Genomic DNA, 14,170 nt, shown 5'->3' on the forward strand with positions numbered 1-14,170 from the left:
GGGTGAGAAGATGGCTGTGATGTAGGTGGGATTCCCCTTTGTGTGATGATTGTGGATTACCTGATGGGCAGACCACAGTATGTACACCTACAGAACTCTGTGTCTGACAGGGAGGTCAACAACATTGGGGCCCCACAGGGGACTGTCCTCTCCCACTTTCTCTTCACCTCAGACTTCCACTATTGTCTTGCCAACTTCAGAAGTTTTCTGATGACTCAGCAATAGTTGGCTGCATTGGAAAGGGGGATGAAAGTGAATACAGGACTGTTCAACGTGACTAAAACAAAGGAGCTCTTAGTGAATCGGAGGAGGGTGAAAACATCTGTGAACCCTGTCTCCATCCAGGCGGTCCCTGTAGACACTGTAGAGGAGTATAAGTACCTGGGGGTGTACTTCAATATTAAGTTGAACTGGTCTAGCTGATGCTGTCTACAAAAAGGGCCAGAGTCGACTCTTCTTCCTGAGGAGGCTGAGGTCCTTTAAGATCTGCCGGACGTTGCAGAGGATGTGTTATGAGTCTGTTGTGGCCAGTGCAATCTTCTTCGCTGTCACATGCTGGGGCGGTGGAATGAAGGTCGCAGACACCAACAGACTGAACAAACTTATCAGGAGGGCCGGTGACGACCATTGAAGAAAGGAGGATGCTGTCCAAGCTCCGGTCTATCCTGGACAATGTCTCACACCCTCTCTATGACAAACTGGCCCAGCAGAGGAGAACCTTCAGCAGAAGACTCCTCGCACCACAGGAAATCTTTCCAGTAAATTATACAATGCATCCCTTGGAGAGTCACCTCCTCTCTGTTATTCAGACTCAACCACAGACAATCTTTGATCTTGTATATATTTCACTACTGTAAATATTCATTTCTGTACACTTAAATTTGAGTTTTTTATAATATATGTTTAGTCATTACAATATTTGTTGTTTGTATATCTGGAGTTTTGTAACAAAAATAATTTCTCCCCCGGGGATTATTAAAGTATTTCTGATTCTGATTATTTAATTTGAAAAAGAAAAGATAAGAGAATAGGCTATATATTTTGTAATTTTGTCACTTTTTGTTAAAAACATCGTATTGTGAACTCAGTATTGTGAATCAAATCCAATCATGAGTTCAGTCAGTGTATCCTTACATCCCTACTGATCAGGCTTGTGAAATTGTGTTAAATAATAGGCTCTGGTCCAGCTGCAGCACTGATATTCCCTCTTTTTATCAGGCACCTGGCCTGGTTAAAGTTTGTCCAAACAAATACTATAATAAAGCAAAAGAAAAGCAGTGTTTCCCCTACCATTATATCCCCGCCCCTCTTAAAGGTCAAGTTCATTTCATTTCACTTTTTATGTAGCGCCTTTGGTGAATTCTTCGCATTCTTAGACTTTTACTTTGAAATAGTTTGTTGTAAAGTCGTGCTGTATTTCCATTTCCTGTTAACACGCGCATCTCGCTACTTTTCCTGCTTTTCCTACTTTTCGGTCGCAGTGCCCTAGTCGATGATGAAACTTATGTTACTGTTTCAAGATTCTTGAAGCACAATAACAGGATTATTGTATGATGTTATTAGGGGTGTAACGGTTTATTTAAAAAAATCCGTCCCATTCGGTACGCTTGTCACGGTTCGGTACACATGTTTACCGTTCGGTTTATGAGGTGCAATGTAATGTAAGCCCTCATGACCACTGTCCTTTCTCGTATCCATCTCAGCGCATCAAATTCCAGCATGCTGGAGACTCCTAGGGAGACTTGCTCCACACGCTCCTTGTAGGCACACGGCCACAACGCTACGCATGCTCTTGCTAAGCTCTTCTTTGTGGGTTTTTTGAATCCTCAACAGCTCGCTAAGCTCCACTCTGTTTGTACATTTATGTCTGATCAACTCTGAGGTTAAATCACCACATCAATGTCTCTTTTTACTGTTAAAAAAAGAAAGGTTGTCAAAGAGAACCGTCAGTTCACCAGAGAATGGACAGAGAAGTTTTTGTTTCTGTCGCTGTGAAGCCTGTGTTTACTCTGCAGCCATATCTGAGTGTAAAGAGGATAAGTAGAGAAGGCATTTTCAGAAAAATCATGCTACTCTGTATTTATGTTAAGTTCATTTTTGTCAGTCCAGTTTTTGATTAATAAACTAATGTTTCATATGTGCTTGTAAGCCTGGTAAAGTAACTAGTAACTGGAGTAATCAGATAAATGCAGTGGAGTAAAAAGTAGAATATTTCCACTGATTTGTAGTGGAGTAGAAGTATAAAGTAACGTGTAAATAAAATACGCGTAAATGCAGCAATGTCTCTACTACGGTTTCAAAATCGCACTTCACTTTAATTTAAGATTGTTACAGTAATCCCTAAGCAAGCTACCTCATTATTTCAGTTTTTTGCATGATTGCATGACATGTCCTTAAGAATATCTGACAAAAAAATGTTTTTTTTTAATTATTAGGCTACAGATCTGATACATGGTGTTTTTAGAATCTAAAAGAAATAGAAAAAACAACCGGACAGAAAAACCGTGACCCGAAAACCGTGATATGAACCGTGGATTTTGTGAACCGTTCCAACTCTAGATGTTATGTTGTTTTACTTAAGTGTAAGCACTGGGTTAAGTCTGTTCATTGTGTTGCTGTAAGACACACATTTCAGTAATCAGTCTGATCCCAAACTAGTTGCACTAAATGATAAGCTAACTGGCTAGCTCTTATAGCGGCCTTGTATTGCTGTAAATGTTCAGGTAACGTGGTTCAATGTGCTTTTCTAACATTATAAGAGGGGACATTATTACCTTTTGTCTTTAATACTGATGTAGAGGAGATGCAGATTTAAGTTACAGTCCTTAAATGCATACAGTACATAATGCTGGATATAAGAAATAACTAATATATTCAAGCATTTGTTTATTTGTGTTTCTTTCAGAAACTGTACCTGCACTGACAAACTTACCCTCTGTACTGCTTGTATTTACTATTACTCTGGGAGTAAAAGACTTAAATCAACTAATGACTCACTGACTGGGGCCCTCTGACTGGAGCCCTGTAGGGGCCACAATCACATCTCACTAACCAGTTTCAGGGGCCCAACAGCACCAGATCATAACAGAAGTCATAAAAGGAGGATAAAGTAAATCTATGAAGGATACCTTTCCTATAGAACAGGTCTATAGCTTGTCCTTAAACTAAATAGCCTTATGTTATTTATCTTATTTACATGATGGCATGTCCTTTCTGTCTCTATATGGTCGCACGTTTACAATTCTCCCCTGCTCTCTGTATCGTGCACAGTAGAGTTCTGCCCAATGCGGACAAAAATATCTGCATTTTTGAAAGATATGCCCCCAGTCATTTCCGTTGTGGTGCCAAAATAATTTTTTCTGTCAAATAAAAAGGTATTTACACAGATAAAAGGGAATAGGTGGGCTCTAATCTGTCCTACGTTAATATATATATATAAGTAAACAGATGTCTTAAAGCTATGGTCTACCATTTGGAATATTTGTAATTAATATTAACATTGTTTATACGGCGATTATGGTCCTGTAGTCCGATGTACACAATATGAATCGCAATAAGAACCAAAAAAATCCATTTAGTCTAAGGCTGATGAAAATAAATCGCTATGGGCATCGGCCCTAAAAAAATCGGTCGATCCCTAGAGGGGAGTGGTGTGGTTGGGCTTTTTTCATATGCGTCTCAAAGGCTCAACAGATTTTCAGAATGTAGACATATCTTTGCCATACCCGGGGACATAAAGTTATGTATATTGACATTTTATGATCCAGATAAAAGCAGTACACATTGAACTGGCCGACGGTGGACTAAAGCACTGTTTGGCACTATGTGACAGTTAACATGTTTGTTTTAAGAGTGCTGAGGCTGACATATAACTTGAGTCTGAGTTAGAATGACATTTCTGAGGCCCCCCAGAACCTGTTCACGATACTGCAGCATGACCAAGCACTACAAAATATTACGAATTACACTTTAAGTGTAAATGTGTTGACTGGAACGTGGAACTTCCATGGTGCAGCATAAAGCAGAAGATGGTGTTTTCCTGTGCAAAGTATGCAGGGATTGCATGTTGGTTTTATGTGGTCAGGATCAAATCAAATCAATCTTTATTTTTATGGCACTTTTCATACTTTGACAGTAACACAAAGTGCCTTACAGAAAATGAAAGCGAAATAAAAAACGAAACAAAACATGAACAACAAAGAAACACATGAAAACCCAAACCTCCCACTCCACGGGACAGCACCCCCATCAGTGGACCAGAGACAATTCCCGGTGTGGTCAACCCCCTGGAGGAAACACTGGGAAACCGAGGGGCTATAACAGTAAAATCAGTACGCTAAAAACTGAGGGAATAAAAACAATCACAACAGTAAAATAAGATAAAAGGAATAGAAGCTAAAAATTAAAAATATAAGAAGCATAAAAGGAATTAGAAAGAATCAAACAGGTCAGTTAAAAGCCTGATTAAAAAGGTGGTTCTTGCCGCCTCTCCATGTGCTTTGGTTCTTACTTGTGGTGTGGTTAAAAGACTAGCACCGGAGGACCTCAGGGTCCACGAGGTTGATAGGGTAAAAGTATTGCAGATAAATAAGAAGGCCCGAGACCATTAAGTCATTCAAAAACTAGTAAAATAACCTTAAAATCGATCCTGAAGCTCACAGCTATCTAATGCAGCGATTTTAAAACTGGTGTAATGTGCTCTCACCCTCTTGTCTTCGTCAGCATGCGTGCGGCTGAGTTCTGTAATAATTGTAAACTGTACATTTTCTTTTTGGGAAGACCAGAGAGCAGGGTATTACAATAATTTAAACGACAAGGGATAAAAGCATGCATCAGCACCTCTGTGCTAGCCTGAGAGAGAAACGGGCCGACCCTGGCTATATTCTTAAGATGGTAAAACATATGTTTGTTATGTTTTTGATGTGTGGAATAAAAGAGAGCTCAGAGTCAAATAACACACCTAGATTTGTTTTTTACAGATTCATAGGGTTTAAAATCCTGTAACATTGGTAAAAGTTTATCTCTCTGGCCTTCAGGATGACTAAAACCTGTTTTGTCCTGGTTGAGCTGCAGGACTATTGCTGCCATCCATGACTTGATATCTACAGAACAATGCAGTTAAAAAGGGCATCAATTGGCCCTGTGTCATCATGAGACACGACGATGTACAGTTGCGTATCGTCAACATAACTATGGAAGCTGATGCTGTGCCTCCCGATGATGTCCCAAAGGGGAAGCATGTGAAGAGTTGGAGCTAAAATTGACCCTTGATGAACCCCAAACTTTATCTTATGGGTTCCTGAAGAACAAGTATCCATACTTACAAAGAAACTTCAATCAGTAAGGTAAGATCCAGCAGTACCAAGACTGTGACTTTATGATTATCAAAATTACACCTGATGTCATTTAAAATTTTGAAAAGTGCGGTCTCTGTACTGTGGTACCTCCTAAAACCAGACTGGTGGGTCTCTAAAATATGATTTGAGTTTAAAAAATCATATAAAAAAACTAATTTTTTCTAAAATCTTACTTAAAAATGGTAAGTTGGATACAGGCCGGTAGTTATTTAAAACATTGGGGTCTAAATCACTCTTCTTCAGAAGGGGCTTCACCACCGCAGTTTTAAAGGAGGTGGGGAGGACACCCGTCTGAAGAGAGCAATTCACCAGATACAACAACTGTTTCTCAAAGAATCCATAGAGTGTTTAAAAATGGTGTGGGAATTGGATCTAAAAGGCAGGTTGTGGGCTTTACCTGGGAGAAAACTTGACCAAGTGTCCTCGCATCAACCAGGGCAAAACTCTCCAGTGTTTCCTCCAGTAAAGGCAATGATCCAGGTGTTCAAAGCTGTTGGGATAAAAACTGGATCTGATGTCATTGATTATTTGAAGTTGTCTGCAAAGTCCTCACAAAGGGCGTTATCTGGTGCTTTGGGGGATTTATTAAAATTTGTGTTAGTTAAAGGATCAACTGTGGAAAATAGGAATCTGGGGTTATGTTTATGGTCATTGATTAGTTTTTGGAAGTGGGAGATTCTTGCATGTTTGACTGTTATTGTAAATTAAACAAAACAGTTAATTTTGATTTCCTCCATCTCCTCTCAGCACCCCAACATTCCCTTTTGAGTTTTTTAACTTCCTCACTTCTCCATGGGGGTGTAGATCTCGTTTTAATAAAAAGGGGAGCCACTGAGTCCAATGTTGTCTTTATTTTATTGTTCAGGTTGTCAGTGATAAAATCGTAGGGTGCTGGTAAAATTTCGGCAGGAGTGCTCTGCAAGATCTGGATGAAATTTGCAGCCACTTCAGAAGTTAGGTAGCGTTTCCTCACTGTTCTCACAGTGAACCTCGCGGCTGATTTTAGTGCTAAAATCAGCTCCTAAATCGGTGAAAAGTTAGAGAGAGTCAAAAAGGAATCCTAAGTCACTCAGAGCAAATCACAAACAATCCTAAAATGGCTGCTGCTGCCAATCCTCCTTGTAATCAACATTTTAGAAACCTTTAATAAAAGTATGAAAGCTGCATTTATTTCCCGGCATATAATTCACCACACTGTTTTTGTATTTTGCAGTTATCTGACTCCTTTAATTTTTCCTTTAATAATGTTCTTCCTTTTATGCACAAGTTGGGCGAGAGGTCAAAACGGTTATTTTTTGCACCTCTCACTATCAGCCATAGTTATTGTAGATAATTACATGGCTTCTGCCATGGATATCTGCTAATTAGGCTGATAAGTAGCTGCACATATACTTGACTAGTCAGTAGACTATATTACTTCTTGTTTCATATTAACTCATTTCATTAAAACTCTTTCTTTGGATATGGCAACATACCTCCTACAGTATTAACACCCAAAACAGCTAATCACCGTCCTCCTAGGGGAAAAAATCAATGTTGCACAATCTTCCGTGCAGCAGCAAACTAGTAAATTTACAGCACGAGGAGGAAATATGGCACTGAAACGCAATTCGGATTTTTTTGGAAAACCACCACCAGTGAAGAACACTAGTTTTATTTATTTTTTTATTTTATTTATTTTACCTGTATTCTTACATCTACCTCACATATATTTGACTAAGAGTTTATTGCTTACTGTTTATTGTTTTTTTTATACTTTCTGTATTTATTTATACCTCCCTTGTAATTTTGTAAGCTGCTGGAATCTCAATTTCCTTGCGGGAGTCATCCCAAAGGATCAATAAAGAGAAGTCCAAGTATATATATTAAAGTCAGTAACCAGGCATAAACAGGTGAAAACACTGCGGTAAAGGAAAGGAGTGCACTTGATTTATAATACAAGACAAAATGAGGGCATCATTGTAAAATGGAATGTGAAAAAAGGCAAAATCCAAAATCATTAGAGAAGCTGTCAGCTGCCATTAAACCAACCAACATGTTTCTGCAGCCAAACAGTATCTGCTCCTGTTGGCTGGGATACAGCAGTGCAGTGTTTTGAGGATTCATGGAACACCCTTGATGTGGCATGTCGGTGCATTTTTCCCAAAACATGATAAAGGAAGTTGTCAACTTTTTTTGTCCCAAATTTCACGTACTGGATAACAGTCCAGGCCAAGACAAGACCCGCAGTAATTAGGCTCGGGTGTGACCAACAGCCCCCAAAACGCAACATCCTGAAGAACATGTTGACATTTTTTTTTGTCTGACATAAAGTCGGCCATGTTGGATTTTGTGCGTTAATTTTCATTTTACAAATACATTTGAGGCCTTTAGGATGCACAAAAATGCACGAAACTGTGCACGCATGTTCAAACTAGTTATGTTTTCAATTTGATATAATTTGACTTGGCCGTGGCACGTCTGGCCTAAAGCACCCCATTATTACTTTCAGCATTTGAATGCATTTTTAGCACCGTTGTTATACTCAGAGAACAAAAATCTTGGCAGACACATGAAAACCCTTAAACATTGTGAAAATATACAGTGATTTGGTCCATGTGTGTTTAGCTGGCTCCATATCGCCCCCTAACACCCAGAGGGTCTTAGTTGAAACAAAGTTGCTCTGATATTCACAAAGCTTTAATCATAGCTTTAATCATTTTAGACATGTTTCACATTAACTTTCATTAGCTCCGCCCAACAGGAAGTCTGCCATGTTTAATTTTATGCTGTTGTCATGTATGCTTTTATGTTGTCCGTGTTATACGTTTTATGAAGCCTGTCTAGTTATTTAGTATGTCTCATGTAGGTTTTAGGCAAACTTTTTCAAACTCCTCCAAGAGAGATTATCAGATTAATTTCATGTTTTCTTGGTATAATCCTCCCATTAATGTGTGTAAATTGTGAAGGAATAGTCAATACCTCGAACGATGATGTCATAACTCATGTGACTATCCGCGATGGATGCGACAGAAGCAGTGCAATTACAAACAAAGTCAAGTCAGTCCAACACGTCCAACGTGAGAGTTGAAAATATTTAAATTTTTTAGCCGAATTGCGTGACACTGTGGTGCGGCAGCCAATCAGCGTTGAGATTACGGTAAGTGTCATAACATCCGGGGTATCACCAGGGGATCACCACAGCCGCCACTGTTGCAGTTCTTAACTACATCAAGGAAACTGGACTGTTCGCATGGATATAATATAATCGATACAACTATGAACTGTAGGTGGCAGTGTCATGCCTTTAGGCTTCTAGTCTGCTTGAAATCCAGAAGAAGAAGAAGAAGAAAGCCCCAGTGCAGAGAGAAGCGTATCCCGGTCTGATCCACAGGAGAGCCGCAGAGGCAGGTCAGCACCCTCTACAGCTACGGAGGTTAAATCACTGACGACCTGATCTCACTGCAACAAAACGGCTCTTTTAAGAGCCACACACTCCATCAGAGATCTCATTTCTGTTCTCTTAGAAGCATTCAGATCCCTGGTTAGCACTAGCATCACTTCCCATTTAGCACAACAGAGACAGCTAGCCGACTGCTACCGAATTGCCGCAGAGTTCCAAAAGCGTCATGGTCCAAATGTGATCCAAATATGATCACGCATTTTGCTAACTGCAGCCAAAAAGGGGCACATTTCTAAACTCATTCCTTACTAATTTTTTCAATCTGGAAATTGTCCAATCACAACTTTCTCTCTCACTGGGACTTTAGCTGCCATTAACGACAGGATTGCACATAAGACCTTCCCCTCTTCCCCCCCCCCCCACCCTCTTTCATAACCCAGCTCTCATTTGTTGGTTTTATTAGGCTGTACCTTGTTTGAGTCCACTGAGGCGAGAACTTCTTGGGAAGCATGAGAAAGCAAAAGGGAAGACAGTTCGGAGGTAACACCGTCCATTTGGCCGCAGAACTATCTGGAGCAATTGTCTGACATGGTGGCAAAAGCAGTCGTTTTCAACTTCCTGCATGTCAGCTATTCTGCTGATGTCCCCTTAAAGTAGACAAAAGATACCAAAAGATACCCCACTGGAACGAAATACACTTCCTGTCTCCTAAGTGGGGGTCAAAGTGTAGTGAACGTCATGTGAATGGATGAAAATGTATAGGGCAGCAATTTATTTATATTTTCTTTTACTAACTTAACAACAACAGCGTTCACGTTCACTTCTTCTATTGAAATTAAAAAACTCAGCTGGTTCCAAGGGCAGCAGGGTGCGTCTGTGGCTGCACATACAAGCGCCCCCTCCCCCTGGTTTCCCTCAGACAGTGTGCTCTCTGGTCAGGTCTGACTCTTGGAGCCCCCAATCGCTCTGGATATTTAGCCGGCTAGATATGCGGAGTGGCTCTGTGAGGCATGAGCGAGCTGCTTGGCTAGTGTTTTTGAACACTTCACACATAGTGCTTGAGCACCCAACTGCTGAGCCAACCCCGATTTGCCTCAGATCTGGGGCTATTTTGTTGAGGAGCTCCATTATCTGCTGGCAAGTGGAAAATCAGGGCTTAAGACTGTAACGTATTTGCCATACAAAACTAGCACAGACTGTGCTCACATGGTCTCACTCAATCCTGACCTCCAAAATCACCAGCCACTTTTTGCTCGCTATGATTTAATGAACAAAGCTTTACAGACCAATCAGAGGCAGAGTAGGGTGGGTCAACACCAGCATTTCTGTGTTTCATCCATAGACTGTATACAAGTTTGTAAAAAACTGTAAAAAAAAAAAAAAAAAAAAGTTTCATCACAGTAAAGCCACATTAGTTGGTTAGCTTACAGCTCGGTTTGGTGGTGTTTGATGCAAACTGCAGTTGCATCTTCAAACTGCCATGCAGCTGAAATGCACTCAGCGGCTAAATGGTGAATGCATTTGCAGTCATACATTGCATACAGTCCAGTGTTTCCCACACATAGACCAATGTGTGGCGCTGCGTCACACAATCAATACTGAGCGCCACAAATTGATTCTGGGTTTTTTTTTCATCACGCTTTTGAAATATTGTCCCATTTATTCATGTCCGCATAGCACTCTTTCTCCCTGTCATTCTCGTTCACACACTCACGCACGCACACACGCACCTCACTGCAGCCTGCTTGTGTGCTGACAATTTGCATTGTGTACGCACAGTTTCGCTCAAACTTCTGGTTGATGTTGAAATCTGAACTAGGGATGTAACGATGCATCTTGAGACAGTTAAAATCGATTAAAATGTGTGACGAATACAACTAGGTTGAGGTTAAAATTAATAGCATTAATAGCATCGCATTATCTACTTTTGACTTTGTTGACATTGGTGCAAAGATGGCGGCGGTCGCACCGGTCTGTTTTATGGAGGTTCTAACTCAGTTTTGTTTTTGGAAGTGAAATAAGTTGTGTATTTTCATCTGGTTAAAGATTGTCCAAACAATACAATAATAAAGCAAAAGAAAAGGTCTGTCATTTCCTTTATGTCGTTGAAGTTATTTCAGTCAAATAAGGGCGCACTTACACTGTCCATTTGTACCATGCCCCGTGCTTTTGGCCCTTTCCTACTTAAATTTGACAATGGTCCTGCAAAGACAGGGCAATAAAAAAATGCTTTTCCCAGTATTGTGTGGAGGAACTTTACTGGCATGCACAGAGTATGGCTGCTGGATCTCACTAATGCTCTTGTGGCTGAATGGGAGTAAATCCCTGCAGCCAGCTCCCAAACATCTGGTGGCATTTCCCTTAGACTGGGGGCTGTTGTAGAGGCTGACTAATGCTTGTGGCTTTGGAATATTATGCTTATCAATCACACACAGTGCAATGCTCAGGTGATCAGATACTTTAGCCATGTAGTGTCAGTATCAGAGTAATTATCACTTAAATATTTAAAGGATGTATTTTAGTTCTTCTTCCAACAATTAGAATAAAATATGACTGGGTTACTAACGATACAAAGCTTAATGCAAATTTCTTTAATCAGCAACTATTCTGATGATCGCATTATATATATACACAATATCTATATATATATATAATATAATCTCATTATAAATTTTGAGGTGGTCCCCTCGTTGAAAGTGTCTGCTGTCGCGCTGGAATCTTGATTGAAAATCAATGTAGTTCTATGGAAGCTCAGTGGCGATGTTTTCAAATCAGTTCAACTGGACCACAGCAGAAGGGGTGGGTTTGATTTTAGCTCCGGGTCGAAAAATGACGTTGACATGCTGCTTGTGTTCCTGCAGGGCTCTGAGACGGAGAGAGAGAGAGACGGAAAGAGAGGGGGTCGAGCAAGTAATACAATGAATTAGATGAGGGAGCCTTGGCCAGAACAAAGCAGTGAATCGGGGAATTTTCACCGTTTTATCACAACTAGAAATGCAGCTGTAGCGAGTATCTCACTACCTCTGTCCTCATTTATATTTTATAGTGCTACACATTATGTCCAGCTACGAAAAAAAGCTGAAAAGTCAGAGGTCAGAACGGAAGTACAGAGTGGCGTTGCTATGGAGAGGATAAACCTTCTCCTCACGTCTCCTTGGTCTGAACGGGCAGGTTGCAGAACGTTTCAGACCTGAATGTTGCAAGTAGCTGCAAGTTTTAACGCAAATCTTTGGCCTGAACGGGGCTCATAGGGGCTCTGCTCTGTTCAAATGTTGTGCTGAGCGTGAACGCACCCCACCTGCGTAGAGTGGCGCGGTGGTTTCATCTGCTGACTGGCGACAGGAGGACTTTGGTACTTTTGAAACACAAAGTTTCATTCAAAAACCCATGTTTCACCCATATTTTATGTTTCACAGACCTCATAATGTCGCGGAAAATCAGTGACTTTTTAAATAAGAAAATATCACATTTTAGCTCCAAATACAGTATAATATAAAAAGGTATTCAAATGTGAAGATTAAATGAACAAAACGTGCAAGTATCATAAACGTGAGTCACAGAGCTTATTTTCTGGCATAATCCCTTTTTGAATTATTTGAAACAGTGCGACCTCCAGGTTTTGCCGTCAGCCCTAGCACACTTACTGCTCACAAATAATAAGGGTGTAAATAATAACAATAATGTAAAGAGTGAGTGATATTTTGTAGGGAACTGAGAGGGGAGCATACCTGTGTTCCCAACGGTTCGTCATTCTTCACACAAAAAAATCTCTCTCTCTCACTAGATGGCGGTGTTCTACTCATTCTCCATATTCAACCTTCAATTTAAAAAAGTGTGCTCCGCTCATAGAAAACTCTGCATACCAGACCAAGCTCTTCCTAAACTAACAGCCAGCCAGCAGCCACGATATCAACTTGTGACACTTGGCTCTGGGACACATTTTATAAGAAATATGACTATTTCTTTGTGATGATGTTTATGTGTTGAGGCAAAAAATATCTAGCAAAATACTGATATCTGATTGATTTATTATCCTCAAAACTCAACAGTCAAAAGTCATGAAGCTGTACATTATGGCTGATCATTGTGAACATTAAATTATTAAATATTAAACATGTTACAACTGATTTCTGAGATAATTCAGGACAAAAACTTATTCAGTGTTCATCTGGTCTTCAGTCTATTATATGGTTTGGATTTTTTTGGTTGTTTGGTTTCTCTGACCCGCTATAGCAAAAAAATCACAATCACGATTTTATCACGGTTTTTCTATATTGATATTTAATTATTTTGAAGAGTGCAACCAAATTTTGCCAACTTCAGCCAAATACCTGTTTGATTATACCTGTGTGACTGGACTCCTCACCATTTAGCTCTCAGCACTCTACCTGGTTTCTACTTTATTCCTGTCAAACGCATTGACAACTGATCATGAAGATATGATTATTTATTTATTGTCAAATCAAGACCTCCTAATTTCACTACAACCCCTAAATAAATGTGTTGTTGAAGTTAAACAGGCCAGATAAGGTACATTCAGAAGATGCTCAGAGGAAATTATTCTCACTGCTGATGAGAAATCCTCTGCACCGCCTGTAGTTCTCTATGATTGGTTGATCAGCGTGTCTTTAGGGTGGTGCATGAGACTAGCCAATAGTGTGATTTGGCTGAGGAAAAATAAAACCTGATGCGCAACTGTACAGATCATAGAAGAGCAGTGGATATAATGTGCCCTATAGACAATACTATGATCTCTCTGCTTTGGCAGATCGTGAACCCGTTCTAATCCTTCACGATTTAATATCGTCATATCGCCCAGATCTACAGAGTACCATAGAAATTTGTTACATTTTGCAACTGTGGCACAACCCTTCTGTTCTTTGCTGGAGAACGTACGCTTGTAGGCACGGGGACTGCTACGCACGCTCCTGCTACGCTCTTCTTTGTGGGTTTCTGAATCCTCTTGGCAACAGCTTGCTAGGTTCCGCTCTGTTGTTCTCAATCGTTTCAGTCTGGTTAAATCCATGGTTAAATCACCACATCAATGTCTCTTTCTACTCGGAAAAAAAGAAAGGTTGTCAGAGAAAAGCCTGTGTTTACTCTGCAGCCATATTGCTGTGTAAAGAGGATAAGTAGAGAAGGCATTTTCAGAAAAATCATGCTACTCTGCATTTATGTTACATTCATTTGTGTCAGTCCAGTTTTTGATGAATAAACTAATGTTTCATATGTGCTTGTAAGCCTGGTAAAGTAACTAGTAACTGAAGTAATCCGATAAATGTAATGGAGTAAAAAGCAGAGAATTTCCACTGATTTGTAGTGGAGTAGAAGAATAAAGTAGCATGTCAATAAAATACTCAAGTAAAAATAAAAGAAACATGTACTTTAGTCCAGAAATTGAGTGTAAACCTCTGGTTAACAGGTTTGTTCA

The 14,170-nt window shown here is 40.0% G+C and overlaps 1 protein-coding gene across 1 annotated transcript in view; it reads right to left on the minus strand.

The window, feature by feature from the left end:
• LOC310957275 (solute carrier organic anion transporter family member 5A1-like) overlaps window positions 1-14,170 on the minus strand; it is a gene marked incomplete at its 5' end in the record, with an annotated part of 48,813 nt that overhangs the window by 32,933 nt on the left and 1,710 nt on the right. The window lies entirely within an intron of this gene.

This window comes from Echiichthys vipera (genome assembly GCF_963691815.1).
Source record: "Echiichthys vipera genome assembly, chromosome: 15".
Classification (NCBI taxonomy): Eukaryota; Metazoa; Chordata; class Actinopteri; order Perciformes; family Trachinidae; genus Echiichthys; species Echiichthys vipera.